Source organism: Sapajus apella, unplaced genomic scaffold (genome assembly GCF_009761245.1).
Source record: "Sapajus apella isolate SASKATOON/1434 unplaced genomic scaffold, GSC_monkey_1.0 scaffold1, whole genome shotgun sequence".
In the NCBI taxonomy this organism is placed as follows: Eukaryota; Metazoa; Chordata; class Mammalia; order Primates; family Cebidae; genus Sapajus; species Sapajus apella.
In genome coordinates this window covers 41678795-41694975 of record NW_022436941.1, presented here as the reverse complement: position 1 = coordinate 41694975, position 16181 = coordinate 41678795, and positions in this window count along the sequence as shown.

Here is a 16181-nt window from a genome sequence, read left to right as displayed (position 1 = left end):
CAAATTCACTTACTTTCTAAACTATAGCACTACTGTCATTTTTTTCTTTTTAAATCTTAAGCAGTTACAAATCAGTGTCTGTGAGACTGGTACACTAGGATTGTCCCAAAATTCTGTCTTTAGTGACAGTTTTGGTCCCTTGAAGATACGCAGTCTGCACGCAAGTTCTTTTTAAGGCAATGTGAACTCTAACGTGTTACTCCTGGTGGGGAAGATTTGGGAGGGCAGGATTATCTGGCTTGAAAACATAAATCCTCACTTCTTGGGTTTTAAAAAAAGACATCAAGAAATCATAAGTTGGTCTTTGCTCAAGAAACACACCAAAGGGTAGAAAAGTTAGGAAAATAATTGAAACTAAGGCACAGGAAAGCACTGTTACTAGGTAGAATACTAAATGGATCAAATTCTGATTGGGGGAAAACATACATGTAATCATTTCTTTTTCTTTTTTTTTTTTTTTTTTTTTTTTTTTTTTTTTTTTTTTTTTTTTTTTGAGATGGGTTCTCTGTCACCCAGGCCAGCATGCAGTGGCATGATCTCAGCTCACTGCAGCCTTGACTTTCTGGGTTCAAGTGATCCACCTGGGACTACAGATGCATGCCACCACGCCCAGCTAATTTTTGGTTTTTTTTATAGAGACTGAAGACTGGGTTTCACCGTGGTGCCCAGGTTGGCCTCAAATTCCTGGACTCAAGCAATCTGCGCACCTCAGTCTCCCAAAGTGCTGGGATTACAGGCATGAGCCACCACGCCTGCTATAATCATTTCTTAAATAAAAAAGCTTAACCATTGCACTTGGTATTTACATGTAGCAGTTTAGAGCAAAAAAAAAAAGATAATCATGTCAGCTGAACCACATAAAATAGGATGAAGTGACATCATCACTGAGTACCCAGTGATGTGTCTGTACTGAATAAATGCAAATAATCTATAGCACATTCATTGTGAATACATCACATACATACATTGTGAATACATCACAATGAATGTGCTATAGATTATTTGACTTGTTTTTCTTTTCTTAACATTCTTGGAGTATAGATTATTTGACTTTTATGCTTAAATGTCAAAAATAATTCTTTACCATTCTCTCTTCATTCCCAGACCTCCAACTCTTTGGGAGCTGAAACTTCAACTCCAAAATCCCAATGGTGACATCAACCCTAAGAGTCATGTTAGTTATCTGATTTATTCCTTACCTTGTTTATTTTTAATTTTGTAGCATTGGCAGCATTCTATTGTCTGGAATTAGCTGGAGTAACAGAGTCTTGTATCACTGCTGTCCTTTCTAAGCAAAGATACCTTGCTGCAGATTTTCTCCCTGTTCTATTTGTATGTGAACCAAAGAATACCTCCCCTACAGAGATGTAATTAAGGAGCAGTTCAAAGTTCTTTATTATTTCACTACCTGACTCACCATATTGTTTCTTTCTGCTTCTATCCCTTTTCTGTATGTCTTCCAAATGGACAAGTCACATGCACGCAATTGTTATTATTTAGATGGTATTTTCCTTTAAATTTACTGCTCCTTGGCTGGGCACGGAAGCTCACACCTATAATCCCAGCACTTTGGGAAGTCGAGGCAGGCAGATCACCTGAGGTCAGGAGTTCAAGACCAGCCAGGCCAACATGGTGAAATTCCCATCTCTACTAAAAATACAAAAATTAGCTAGGCATGGTAGTGCACAAGTGTAATCCCACCTACATGGGAGGCTGAGGGAGGAGAATCGCTTGAACCCAGGAGGAATAAGTTTCAGTGAGCTGAGATCATGCCACTGCACTCCAGCCTGGGTGACAGAGTGAGACTTTAAAAAAAATGTACTGCCCTTCTTCCCCCAAGTACCTGTAATAAGCATGCCATTTGACACTATCAACTAAATAATAGAATATGCTGTCCTTTGTACCCAAAAGGTTATGTCATGGCTCCCTGCCAGTAAAATATGTGCTTGAAGTGGTGATGTCTCTGTGTCTCACTTCCCTTAAGATCACGCTATAGATTTACGAGAAGACTGAGGCATCCAGCGCCCAGCAGGATATACTAACATTCTGTAAAACCAGACTGTGTGCCCTCAGCCTTCTTGGAATAAGGTTAAACCAATTGAGTAAACTGGTCCTGCCAGCTGCAATGTAATAAAGTAGGTCTAGCAGGCTTCAGCAGGAAGAAAACAACAGGGCAATGTTTTCTAACTGAGTTCTTCGCGGGCAATATTTCTATGACCCATTTTTTATTTCATTAATGAAAATTCCAACTCCAGAAGGGAAAAACAGCATTCTGCTACCAGATTGAATATACAAGACCTAGCCACAGATGAATTAACCAAGTAGGAATTGCACCTGCCATAGATGACATTTTCAGAAAATAACATTATCTCAATCAATAATGTAACACCGCCAAAGGAAATGGTGCTATTTGATAACCCAGAGGGCTTCCAAAGCCTTCTAACAGGAAGAAGTAAGGTGGGATTCACTGAAGGGAGAGACAGAGGGGGACAATAAATTTATTTTCTAGTGAGACCTTCTTTTGAGCTGCTAAATAGCGACGCCACTAATGCAGTGTTGGTCATCAGCACAGTGAGGACTGTGAGTAGAGTTATTGATCAGCTCACCCTAAGTGCGAGGGAAAGATTCTGGGCCTGAGTCAGCTCATGAATGTTCTTCTTCCCTCTTGGGAAGGAAAAGGAAAAAGGAGTGAAACAACTTGAGGCAACACACAATATGAGATCCTCAGCATCCTGTCAAATTGGAAATCTGGATGATATTTGGAGGTTGGGAAAGTTATCTGGGGTGCTGGGGGGAAGAGTGGCAAGAGGACAGGAAGATCTCACAAAGCAAAATAAATACGGAATGCATTCTGGTTACATTTTGAGCTGCAGGCCATTATGAAAGATTCATTTGTGCATGGATATTTATTTTATGTATTCTACCTTGAGGCAGTATACCGTAGTGGTCAAGATTATGGGCTGTGGAGTAGACAGTTATGAGTTTAAATCCATTTATTTTACTAGTTGTGTGGCCTTAGATGTGCCAAGCTGTACTTAGGCTTCAGTTTCCTCATCTTTATAATGGGAATTCTGAAAGAACTTCACATCTCCAACATTCGTGGTGAGGTTTAATTTGTTGCATTTTTAAAATTATTACACTTTAAGTTCTGGGGTACATGTGCTGAACGTGCAGGTTTGTTACATAGGTATACACGTGCCATGGTGGTTTGCTGCATCCATCACCCTGTCATCTACATTAGGTATTTCTCCTAAAGCAATCCCTCCCCTAGTCCCCCACCCCTGCTTTTCCTCTCCCATCCCCCCACAGGCCCCTGTGTGTGACGTTTCTCTCCCTGCGTCCATGGGTTCTCATTGTTCAACTCCCACTTATGAGTCAGAACATGCGGTGTTTGGTTTCCTGTTCTTTTTTTTTTTTTAACAATAGCCAAATTTACTATAAGTTTTATTTTTCTTTAAATTGATTTTTTTCAAATCCAGATGTTTTAAATCACAACTTCCTTGCAGGTATGAGGTGCAAATTGATTGATTTTTTTTCTTTCAATTGACAACTTGCCATTTTATAAGGAATACCACCCACAGACTATTACGTTTGATGTGATAGTTATTATATTTCTTCCCAAGACATATTTTATTATGTATATAAGTAGTACACATTTAAGAGAAGTGCTTCTCACAATCTCCTTTTATTCCACCAGCAACATATATAAGAAATATATAAAAATGCTGAAATTAATGAGTCTAACTCAAGAAGTTATAAAAGAACAGTCAGTAATCTAATGGAAGTAGAAAGAGAAAATAATAAAGAGCAAAACGAACAAAACGGGAAAACATAGAAAGAAATGACTAAAATCGTTGGCTATTTGAAGAAAGCAACAAAATAGGCAATCCTTAGGCAATATTTTGTTTATTGCACTTTAGGTTCTGGGGTACATGTGCAGATCATGCAGGATTGTTGCATAGGTACACACATGGCAATGTGGTTTGCTGCCTCCATCCCCCATCACCTACATCTGGCATTTCTCCCCATGTTATCCTTCCCCAACCTCCCCACCCCCTGCTGTCCCTCCCCTAGCCCCCACCAACAGACCCCAGTGTGTGATGCTCCCCTCCCTGTGTCCATGTGTTCTCATTGTTCAACACCCACTTATGAGTCAGAACATGCGGTGTTTGATTCTCTGTTCTTGTGTCAGTTTGCTGAGAATGATAGTTTCCAGATTCATCCATGTCCCACTATAAGGACACGTGCACACAAATATTCATTGCAGCACTGTTTACAATAGCAAAGACCTGGAACCAACCCAAATGCCCATCGATGATAGACCGGACAGGGAAAATGTGGCACATATACACCATGGAATATTATGCAGCCATCAAAAACGATGAGTTTGGGTCCTTTGTAGGGACATGGATGAACCTGGAAACCATCATTCTCAGCAAACTGACAGAATAGCAGAAGATCAAACACCGCATGTTCTCACTCATAGGTGGGTGTTGAACAATGGAGAACACATGGACACAGAGAGGGGAGCACTACACTCTGGGGTCAGTTGGGGGGAAATAGGGGAGGGACGGTGGGGGGTGGGGAGTTGGGGAGAGATAGCAAGGGGAGAGATGCCAGGTGTAGGTGATGGGGAGGAAGGCAGCAAATCACACTGCCATGTGTGTAACTATGCAACAATCTTGCATGTTCTTCACATGTACCCCAAAACCTAAAATGCAATAAAATAAGTAAATGGGAAAAAAAAAAAAGACACAAACTCATCATTTTTTATGGCTGGATAGTATTCCATGGTGCATATGTGCCACATTTTCCTTGTCCATTCTATCATTGATGGGCATTTGGGTTGGTTCCAGGTTTTTGCTATTGTAAACAGTGCTGCAATGAACATACATATGCATGTGTCTTTATAATAGAATGTTTTATAATCCTTTGGGTATATACCTAGTAATGGGATTGCTGGGTCAAATGGAATTAGTTTGCTGAGAATGATGGTTTCCAGCTTCATCTATGTCCCTGCAAAGGACATGAATTCATCCTTTTCAATGGCTGCATAGTATTCCATGGCGTAATTGTACCACATTTTTTTTATCCAGTCTATCACTGATGGACATTTGGGTTGGTTCCAAGTCTTTGCTATTGTGCATTTTAAAGATTTTATCATTTAAAAGTTTTTAGCATAGGACCTGATACAAACCTAGCGCTCAACCTACATTACTCAGAAATGGACCTGAGATGGATAGTTGTATGTTCACCTTTGGGAAATGGCAAACATATGAACTATTCCTAGAATGAAATTTGGATGTATGCCCCTGTGAACATCCAAGAATTTAAAAGTGGGCCATAGTTCTGCAGAGTTTAGACACATCTGTGAGGGAGAGGTGCTGTGCATGTGGCTCCTAGGAGAGTGCATGAGGCCAAATGCAAAAGCTGTGCATGTCAGGTGCTTCCTACTGGCCTCCTCATGGCAGCCACCCCAGAAATTCAGCAAACATTCTTTAAGGCACCTACTAAAAGAATAACCCTGACTTGTGAGCAACCATTTGCCCTGGAGATAACTTCAGGAATTAGGGATAAACTGGGGACAAAAAGAACTCTGAGGAAAAGCTGCTACTGGAGAAATTATCCCTAGCCATTGCTGGTCATGTACTACGCACCTTGGCAAATCACAGTCCCCGTGTAGAGAGCATCTAACTTGCGGGAAGGACACTCTGAAATGTTTTGATAGACAGGGTTGTTATATAGAAGGTGTGGAAACTAGGCTTCCAGTGCTCACATCATCACCATAACTCATCCACAGATCCCTTCTCGTTTTTCAGCCAAGGCAAACAATAGCATTCTTATCTTCTCAGAATTGCTTGAAATAGACAATGAAGAAAAGAAAGAGAAGAGGCCATCTATCATGAAGGCTGACACATTTCAATTGGCCCAGTTGAGCAGTGCCCTTCCCCTCTCTGATTTTAAAATGGTTTTCAAATGGGAGAGGTGAGAGGTGTTGTGAGAAATTATACACAGGTGCTCAATAAAAAGGCAACATGGGAAAAAGATTAATGAAAAGATGTTGAAAAAAACTATAAAAATAAATGGGAAAGGGAACATGGAGCAAGTGACAGAAAAGGGCGGAGGAGAGATGATTAACAAAGTTGTATACAGTTAGTGAAACACTGACTACAGAGACAAACATGCAGGCAGCGCCTGAGGTGTTTACGGAGAAGAGCAGTAATGGGGCAAGCATGTATCCTCCATATCGTCACCTTTACAATTTATTATAGCTCCCTCAGGCATTCGATAGCATAACTGGCCAAGACTCTGGCTTTGTCAACAAAATCCAATTTGAACTATCTCCAGCGTGAAGGGAGAAAGGAGGGATTTATTCCATGGTTACAGAGGTAGCTTGTGGAACCCAAGAGCAGGAATGGAGCATGGGAAGCTGTTGGGGTCTCATCTCTGCTTCTGACTCCAAAGTCACTTTCTCCGCTCCCACTCTGCAAGCTGACTTCTCTACCTCACAGGTACTTGTGGTGGAACATGGCCACCTCAGAGAGTCACGGTTTCATCCACCTACAGAGAGTTCACATTCTCAAGGAAGAATGTCGTTAGCTCAGCTTAGGCCAGATAAGATAGCACAACACAAAAAGAGCAGTGGGCATCTGCCTCATTTCGCCACAGGCCTCTGTGAATTTTTGGCACTCTGGGGCTCAGCGGGAGAAAGCAAACCACCAGCACTCAGCAGTGCTGGGCAGCGGCATCCAAGGCAAACCATCTAAGGTCCCCAGGAAAAGCAGCAGCCCAGCTGGGCACAGCAGGAGGAGCACAGGCACGCTCAGAGGAGGTGGTACGGTGCAGAGGCACCACCCAGTTAGCAAGACTTATCCAAAAGCCCATGCAATGCAGCCCTGCGGCACTCACTCTTAGGTATCTGAGTGGAATCTATAAAAGGCAGATGGGGCAAGAATCTTGGAAAGCTGTACTGTTAATGCTAATGTGACTCTATCTGTTGGGGTTTGAGGGTGCCACATATATATAAAGCTCCTGCCAAATTACCTCGCACATTACTGGTGCTTAATAAAGGTAGGTATTCTTGTTACCAGTGCTGAGATTTAGATATTTTGGTTTTCCAATCCCAGTCTCACATCTGAATTCCAACTTGTATTTCCAACTGCCTACATATCACTCCCACATTAATATCTCATCGAGATCTCAAATGTAACAAATCTAAAACTCAACGCTTGATTCCTGTCACCCACACACAAACACTCTCTGCTCAACCCACAGCCTCCTCTGGTCTCTAGCGATGGCACCACCCTTCACCAGGGCTCAGGCATAAATGGTGGCTTGGAGAATCGGCCATGACTCTTTTCATCTCACATACATTAAGTTCACCAGAAAACTCTGTTAAATATACTCCAAATCTGAGCATTTGATAGGTCTCACTGCTGACTCTTTCTCCTGCCCATGCCACCATGGACTCTAACCTGGACTACAGCAAGACACCCTTCACCGGCCTTCCCACCTGGACTACAGCAAGACACCCTTCATGAGCCTTCCTGCCTCCACACTTGCTCTTCTGTGGGCTCCAACTCACCATGTGGCAGCCAGATAGAACCTACGAAATGTGAGTAGAATCACTCCCTGCTCAAAACTCTCCCCTAGTTTTCATCATGTTTAGAATAAAATTCAAAACCCATAGACAAACACAAATTGATGGACTTTCTACAAAACAAACAATTGACTTGTACTCTTCAAAAAGAGCAGTGTCATAAAAGACAAAGCAAAGCTGAGGACCTGTTCCAGACTAAAGGAGACTAAAGAGGCGTGACAATTAGATGCAGTCAGTGGAGGATTCTGGATTGGACCTTGATGAGGGGGACAAATGATTCTTTCAGAACATTATTAGGACAATGGATAAAATTTGAATATGAGCTCTATTTTAGGTTATAGTGTTATATAATGTTACATTTTATGAATCATAAAAGAGAATATCCTTGTTCTTAGAGGCACACACTGAAATATTTTGAAGTAAAAGGTCTGCAAATTATTCTCAAAGTAATTCAGCAGATAATGGTAATGTGTATATGTATACATAGCTAGATAAATAGCCTGAATGTGGCAGAAATTTAATAATTAGTTAATTTAGGTGACGCATACACAAAAGTTCATTGTACTATTTTTACAAGCTTTCTGCAAGTTCAATTTTTTTCTTTTTTCCAAAAGTGTTAAAACAATCCTTAGCCCTATGCTGGCTGACATGGTCTAAATTTTCTGCCTACGCCGTTCTTCTCACTTTAACCACATCCATCTTTGCTTCTTCTTCCTCAAGACTTCTCATCCACTCTCTTTCTCCCTCAGATATTTGCAGGCATAAAGCCCTTCTCCTTATTCAGGCTCTGAGAGGCCCATCATGACCACTCTATCTAAAACGGTACCCACTCCCTCTCTACCCCTGCACCCTGCTTTGTTTTTCTTAACTATCCTATTACAGTCCTTGTTTATGTGTTCATTGTCTGTCTTTCAATTAGGATGTAAAGTCCACAAGGGCAGATAATTTTTCCTATTTATTGTTTTGTGCCCAGAGAAGACAGTCGTGTCCACTATGTACAAAGTATGGAAGGAAGGAAGGCAAGTAGGAAGGAAGGAAGGAAGGAATTCAACTTGGTAATGCTTCAAGAGTAGAACTAAAACCGAAACTAGAAGAAACAAAAAATGAATGACTCAAGAGTAAGCTGACATAGGTGATTTTATAATCAGAAACACTTTAAGCTTATGGTAAACCACTTTTTCTGATACTTGCCTATTACAGACATCAGTAATGGAGGCTGTATGGAAGGGAGAGAGTTGCTTGTAGAACTAGACTGATCCTGCATCCAGTACAGGGGAAGCAAAGGGATCTAATGTCTGTTGATCACCTACTATGTTCAGACACAACGCAGGCGCCTTGCAAATTCTATGAGATTTGAGGAAACTGGGGAAAGTGGTTGAGTTATTAAACTGTGATCACCAATCAGTGAGCGGTGGAGCTTACCTTAGAATTTAAACACCTTGGGTTTCTAAAATCCATGTTCTTCATATGAAGCAATGATCCTGCCCAAGAAGGTCTTATTGTTGCTATAAGGTTTATATTGAATTATAGTACCTACTTGAAAGAAAATACTAACAAGTTCTGAACAAATAGCCCTATTAAGCCAACCCCCTTTTATGAATAAATAAATATTAAAAGTGACAATTTTAATTATTTGCCATCAGGGCATCTAAAATATTTGAGAATATTGTCACTAAAATGTGAATGTTTCTCCTATAATCTTATCAAACACTTGATTAGCTATTATAAAAATGATTTTTTTCCCTAGTCCACAGCAAATACAAAAATGAATTTTATCATCTTTGTTTATATCAGTGGGGTCAACAAATCAGGCTAAAGAATGTTTAGCCTGTTTTGTGTGTGAACATCCGTATAAACACATATGCATATGTATAATGTCAATAAAACCTTCTATAAGCTTCAGCATTACTAATCAGTTCATTATAATGTGCTGAAACTTGTCCACTCATCAGAAACACATTGTTTGGCAATCACAGGATAGTATTATGAATTCAGCTTATAAAATAACTCTGCAATATAATAGAGATTTTAGTGAGTAGAAAAACTGGACTGAATATAGCATAAAAGGGAAGAGTCATTCATTTAACAAGCATTTATTGAATACCTACTACGTACAAGCCACTCTCTTAAAAAATGAAATTCCACACTAAATAGGCACATTTTCTTACCTAGAAGAACTTATGGTCCAGCAAAAAGGGATATTATGTTCAACCTTCAGTGCTCGACTTTGAAATAAAATGTTTTAAAATGGACAAATATGGTTTTGATATATCAACTATAATTTATTTGTATAATGCCTATCCATAATTTCAATAAAGTACTTTCTCTCATGATGTGTGCATTTACTGGGCTCAGCTGGGTGGTTCTTTTTTGGGATCTCTCATGAAGTGGTGGTTAGAGGTCACCTGAGGGCAGCAGTGATCTAAAGGCTCAGTTGGGCTGGACATATAAGACAGCCTACTCATATGGCTGGCAGTCAGTGGTAACTGTCCCCTGGAGGTCAGCTAAGGCTGTGAACTAGAATACCCACATATGGCTTTTCTGTGTGGCTTTGACTTGGGTCTCTCATTGCTTGACATTCTGAAAGGGAACATATCAAGAGTAAGTATAGAGCAGAAGCAGTTTCTTAATATCCAGGGAAGATAATAAATGCATGAAGGGCTATACCAAGAACTAGCATAGTGTCACTTTCACTATATTCTATGGGTAAAAGCACTCACAGGGCTTTTTCAAATTTAAGGACATACAAAGGTAACTCTTCCTCTTGATGAAAGAATATCAAGACCACATCGCAAAAGATAGTAAGAGATTAGAAATATCTTTAGAAATCTTTGGAAAACACCATCTGCCACAAGTAGAAAAGTCATTGTTTTGAGTAATGTTTCATTTCAAATTATTTTAACCTAGTATTAAAACTTTTAAATGCAGCGAATCATTTATCTAGCAGAAAAGGTGATTCTATCTACATTTTTCTATGTAAAAGAAACATCTCAGTTGGGGAAGGAATTCCCCTTGAATGGTAAGACAAGTACCATTTAGATTTAGGTCTAACATCTAAACAGTCACACACTACACATAGTTCAGAAACAAGTCTTTAATATCCAGGGCAACATCATAAATCCCAACATAGTCTTCAGTGATGATAAATCTAATGCTCATCTTGGAGTGTTATTTAAGTTCATCAATTCAAAAAAATTTAGTCTATTGAAATCATCTATATAATATTGTTAGGCTTTTTAGGCTGTATAAAATCAAACAAGCCAGAAATCATGTCTTTCTGGAATTTACAACCTTTGCCAAAGGACAGAAAAAATGTTATCTCTTCTTCAGGATTAGTCTCAGTGACAGTTGATGCTTCCCTTATTAGTGAGTGGTTGCACCCCCTAAAGGCTACCAAATATGTTGCACAAAATATAGAATTAACTTTTGGTAGACAGAAAATTTAGTGAAACTTGTAACTTGCGTTCATTTAGAAACAGGTTCAAGCCTCTTATTTGCCCATCACTAGAAACAAGATCACTTTTAAAGTTTCAACATTTTTCCCTAGTGCTTCATATAAAAGAAAACTATGATAATTTTCACAATAACTAACATAAATTAACTTTGGGAAATTGATATCAAATACTCTCCCTATAATTAAAAATTTATAGCTCTCCATGTGGTTTAGCATTCTCAAAAAGATAAGTAAGGAAATAAAAAATCCCAGAAGGCAACACGAGAGCACCTGGATATATAAAACAAATATTAGGTCTAAAGAGAAAGATAATAATAGATGGGGACTTCAACACCCCGCTGTTGGCACTGGACAGATTATCTAGACCTAAAACCAACAAAGAAACATCTAATTTAAACTGTAGCATGGACCCACTGTACCTAACAGAGATTTACAGAACATTGTAATCAACAGCTGGAGATACACAGATTTTTCTCATCCACACATACAACATTTTCCAAGATAGAGCATACGTTAAGATACAAAACAAGTTTTAAAAATTCAAAAAACATAAATCATAACAAGTATCTTATCAAACCAGAGTGGAATAAAACTAGAAACCAATGGCAAGAGAAACATTTAAAACTATACAAACAGGTTAGATGTAGTGGCCCATGCCTATAATCCCAGCATTTTGGGAGCCCAAGGCCAAAAGATCACTTGGGGCCAGGAGCTCCAGATCAGCGTGGGAAAATATAGCAAGATCCCATCTCTACAAAAAATTTCAAAAATTAGCTGGGCATGGCGGCACATGTCTGTAGTCCCTTTTACTCAGGAGGCTGAGGCAAGAGGATTGCTTGAGCCCAGGAGTTCGCGGCTGCAAAGAGCTACCATCGAGCTACTGCACTTCAGCCTGGGCAAGAGTGAGACTCTGTGTCTAAAAAAAAAAAAAAAAAAAAGAAAAAAAAATATTAAACAAATACGTGGAAATTCAACAACATGCTCCTGAAAGGCCAGTGGATGAAGAAAGAGATGAAGAATAAAATTTTATAACTTCTTGAAACAAATAGAGATACAACATATCAAAACCTAGTGGATATAGCAAAAGCAATACTGAGAGGCGAGTTTATAGTAAATACCTATATCAAAAAATAAAAAGGTTTTAAATAACTTAATGATGCATCACAAGGAAATAGAAAAGCAAAAGCAAAAACAAAAAAACTCAAAAGTGGTAAAAGAAAAGAAATAAAGATCAAAGCAGAAATAGACAAAATTAAGACGAAAAAATGCAAAAGATCAGTGAAACAAAAAGTTGGTTTTTTTGAAAAGATAAAATCAACAAGCCACTAGCTAGACTAAGAAAGATATAGAAGACCCAAATAAATAAAATCAGAAATGAAAAAAATAGGTGTCACAATGGATACCACAGATATTAAAAGAATCATTAGAGACCACTATGAATAGTTTTATGCCAATAGATTTAAAAGTAAAATGAATAAATTCCTAGACACATATAATTAACAAAATTGAGCCAAGAAGAAATAGAATACCTGAACAGATCAATAACAAGTAACATGACTGAATCAGTAATAAAAACCTTCCAAACAAAGAAAAGTCCAGGACCAGATGGCTTTCCAGCTTAATTCTATTACAACTTTAAAGAATAATTAATACTAATTTTTCTCAAACTATTCCAAAAAATCAAAGCGAAGAAACTTTTTCTAACTCATTCTATGAGGCTCGGCATAACCCTGATAAGAGACAAGGACACACGCAAAAAAGAAAACTGTAGGCCAGCATCCTTAATGAACATAGACACAAAAACTCTCAACAAAATACTAGCAAACTGGATCCAACAATATATTGAAAAGATAATATACCATGATCAAGTAAACTTTATCCCAGGAACACAAGGATGGCTCAAAATATGCAAATCAATAAATGTGATACATCACATCATCAACAGAATAAAAGATATACACCATATGATCATCTCAATAGATGCATAAAAAGCATTTGCTAAAATTTAACATCTCTTCATGAAAAAAATTCCCAACAAATGAAGAATAGAAGGAAAGTGCCACAACACAATAAAGGTCATATATCTAGACCTAAAGCCAACAAAGAAACATCTAATTTAAACTGTAGCATGGACCCACTGTACCTAACAGAGATTTACAGAACATTGTAATCAACAGCTGGAGATACACAGATACATAGACCCACATCTAACACCGTACTGAACAGGAAAAAGCTTTCTCTAAGAACTGGAACAAGACAAGGATGCCCACTCTCACACCTCTTATTCAACCTAGTACTGGAAGTTCTAGCCAAAGCAATAAGGCAAAAGAAAGAAACGAAGGACATACAAGCTGGAAAAGAGGAAGACAAATTGTCCATTTGCAGATGACATGATCTTATACATAGGAAACCCTAAAGACTCTATCAAAAAAAAAACCCTTAGAACTGATAAATTCTGTAAAGTTTCAGGATACAAAATCAACATGCAAAAATCAATAACATACATATACACAAATAGTGAACTAGCTAAAGAAACAAAATCAAGATGGCAATCATATTTATGATAGCTACAAAGAAAATACAATGATTAGGAATAAATTTAACGACAATGAAAACAAAAACACAACAACAAAGGAATAAATTTAACCAAGGAGGTCAAAGATTTCTACAAGGAAAACTATAAAACACTGATGAAGGAAACTGAATAGGAAAAAAAGTGGAAAGGCATTTGCATCCATGTTCATGGATTTGAATAACTAATATTTTTTAAATGATCATACTACCAAAAGCAATCTACAGATTCAATGCAATCACTATCAAAAATACCAATGATATTCTTCACAGAATTAGGAAAAATATCTTAAAATTTGTAGGGAAACACAAAAAAAAGCAATCCCAAGCAAAAAGAACAAAGCTGCAAACATCACACCACCAGACTTCAAAATATGCTACAAAGCTGTAATAACAAAAAACAGCATGGTGCTGTCATAAAAACAGATACACAGACCAATAGAACAGAATAGAGAACTCAGAAATTAATCTACACATTTACAGCCAACTGATTTTTGACAAAAGCATCCAGAATACTCATAGAGTAAAGGACACTCTCTTCAATAAATGGTTTCATTTCCTAGCTCCCATTCCCATTGTAAGCCCTGCTGCCATTTATCAGTATGGACAAGCATGTTGATTCTCGAGCTCTCTGGGAATCTCTGAATGATGAGATTATAAAGAAAGGAGCAGAAGGCTGGTTTACTGGAGGGCATTTTGAATTGATTGTGAACATGTGTTGGGTATGCGGGTCAATGAATTCTGGGAGTAGGCTCAGGTGGCTCAGCGAAGAAGGTTACTTCCTTAGGCTACCTCTGACCTCAATATAAGCAATTTATTTATAATTCGGATAATGTAGATTTTGCATGACCATAAAGTAAATTGAACAAGCCAATAGACAATGTAATAATCACCCACTTTGAAGCTCATTTTGTTTTTTTACAGGAAAGAGATGCATTTAGATATTTGGTAAGATAATCTCACCTTCCTAAAGACTAAGGTGGTGGAAATGTGGGAAGAAATTTCAGAAACAAAGATAAATGGTTTTTTTAGATAAATAAATGGGTCAGTGTTTCAAATACTCCATATCATTAATCAAGTTGGCAGCAGTATCAATAAGCTCAATTGCTAGCAAATGGTGATCTGATTACAGTGGGAAGAATATACCTTAACAGGTAGAGACTGTGAACTAAAATTCCTAAGATTTAAAAATCCTCCTTTTTTAATTTTTACATAGGCTCTCACCCTGTCACCCAGGCTAGACTGCAGTGGTGCAATCACAGCTCACTGCAGCCTCAAACTTCTGGACTCAAGTGATCCTCCTGCCTCAGCCTCCTGAGTAACCAGGATTAAGAACATGTACCACCATGTCCTGTTAATTTTCTGCCTTAGCCTCCCAAAGTGTAGGGATTACAGACATGAGCCACCACTCCTGGCCTAAAAATACTTTCTCTTTTTTTCATTTTTTGTAGAGATACTGTCTCATTTTGTTGCCCAGACTGGTCTCAAACTCCTGGCCTCAAGTGATCCTCTCACCTTGGCCTCCCAATGTGCCAGAATTACAGGAGTAAGCCACCACTAAAAATATTCTTAATGAATTATTTTCTGTGTTAATAGCACATTGGGTAACTTTTTTTTTGCCAGAAAAAAATCTCAAACATTTGCTTTTACTTTACCAACTATACATTCCTTGTTCTCTTGAAAATGTCATTCCACTTTTCAAGCTCACTAAACTATACCAACCCACTTGAAAAACTAAATTGATCTCAGTTATCCTTGTTCAGGCTGTTGAAAATGAACTTCTTAAGGTCATATTGCATTACACTATTCATTCCTTTTGCTGTACCATTCCCAAGTATCTCCAGGTGCTTAAAATTTTGATAGTAATAATGAAATCGTTAAATGAAAACTGGAGGCAATATGCCCAAATTTCAGAGAAGAAAGGACAAAATGTTCTTTCTCTTCACTCCTCCCATGGTTGGAAATACTAAAGAGAAACAGTGACTAACCTCCAAACTCTTGCCTCTCAGGGTCAGGCAAACAGTGTTTCAGATGGAAATCTAAGACACTCAAGCTCCAAGCCTCAGACCTGCAACACCTCCTGTCTCTTACCCTTAGATGACCCAGTTCTACAGTTTGGTTTATCTGGTTCCCACTCACCTGGAACTCTTGCTTAACTGATCTATTATGTACAACAGGACGGCTTACCCAGCAGCAATTCTGCAATCTCTTTCTCATGAAATATTTTGCAGGAAAGCTCTCCTTTTGACACACTAGTCAGCATAATATTGTATCATGTGTAGATTAATATCACATTTGTTCTATGATCAGTTACCTTGCAAAGTCAATTATTCAGAACACAGGCAAGAATCAATAGGAAGATTTAAAAAATATCTGAACTACCAAGTAATACTCTTACAGAATATTACTCACAGAAGAATCTCTCTGACCATTACTCAGGATTTATTTACCTCTATTTTAGATACAATTCTTACATGCTTAATAAACCAACTTGTTACTCAACCAACTCTATGCAATCTTTTTGAGAGATATTATATCACTGTGTTGCCCGGGCTA